The following is a 1,012-nucleotide window of genomic DNA, read 5'->3' as shown; positions in this document are numbered from 1 at the left end:
TCTTGTTGAAAAAAACATAATAACTTTAACTGAGGGTATTTATTTATTTATTAGAGAGAGAGAGAGTGCATGCATGGTGGAGGGCGGAGAGAGAATCTTAAGCAGGCTCCATGCCCAGCTCAGAGCCAGGGGGCTTGATCTCACAACTCTGAGATCATGACCTGGGCCGAAATCAAGAGTCGGATGCTTAACCAACTGAGCCACCTAGGTGCCCCAAGGGTGCTTGTTTAAAATAAAGCATATCACTTTTCCATCTGAGCTGCCGACATGCCATCCAGACTGAGGAAGACCCGGAAACTTCGGGGCAACGTGAGCCACGGCCGGCCGCATCGGCAAGCACCGGAAGCACCCAGGAGGCCAGGGTAATGCTGGTGGCATGCATCACCACAGGATCAACTTCGACAAATATCACCCAGGATACTTTGGAAAAGTTGGTATGAGACATTACCACTTAAAGAGGAACCAGAGCTTCTGCCCAACTGTCAACCTTGATAAACTGTGGACCTTGGTCAGTGAGCAGACATGGGTAAATGCTGCCAAAAACAAGACTGGAGCTGCTCCTATCATTGATGTGGTGCGATCGGGCTACTACAAAGTTTTGGGAAAGGGAAAAGTCCCAAAACAGCCAGTCATCGTGAAGGCCAAATTCTTCAGTAGAAGAGCAGAGGAGAAGATTAAGGGTGTCAGGGGCGCCTGTGTTCTAGTAGCTTGAAGCCACGTTTGAGGTCGTTCATTAAATGCTAACAAGTGCTTTTCAAAAATAAATAAATAAATAAATAAATAAATAAATAAATAAATAAATAAAGCATATCAGAGGGAAGATGACTGGGGCATGGCTGAAATAGGTGAAGGTGATTAAGAGTACACTTATCATCATGAGCACTAAGTAATGTATAGAATTGTTGAATGACTATATTGTATCCCTGAAACTAATATAACACTGTATGTTAACTATACTGGAATTAAAGTAAAAAGCTTAATAAAAAAATTAATGTAAAACATGAAATGTATT

At 42.4% G+C, this 1,012-nt stretch overlaps 1 pseudogene; it reads left to right on the top strand.

Moving 5' to 3' along the window:
- The first annotated feature begins 262 nt into the window (after window positions 1-262).
- LOC112839389 (large ribosomal subunit protein uL15-like) lies at window positions 263-712 on the top strand (annotated as a pseudogene).
- Window positions 713-1,012: the final 300 nt, after the last annotated feature.

This window comes from Callorhinus ursinus, unplaced genomic scaffold (assembly GCF_003265705.2).
Source record: "Callorhinus ursinus isolate GAN/ISIS: 27379988/994484 unplaced genomic scaffold, GSC_fseal_2.0 scaffold54, whole genome shotgun sequence".
NCBI classification, from domain to species: Eukaryota; Metazoa; Chordata; class Mammalia; order Carnivora; family Otariidae; genus Callorhinus; species Callorhinus ursinus.
This window is presented reverse-complemented; position numbering and strand designations above follow the sequence as displayed.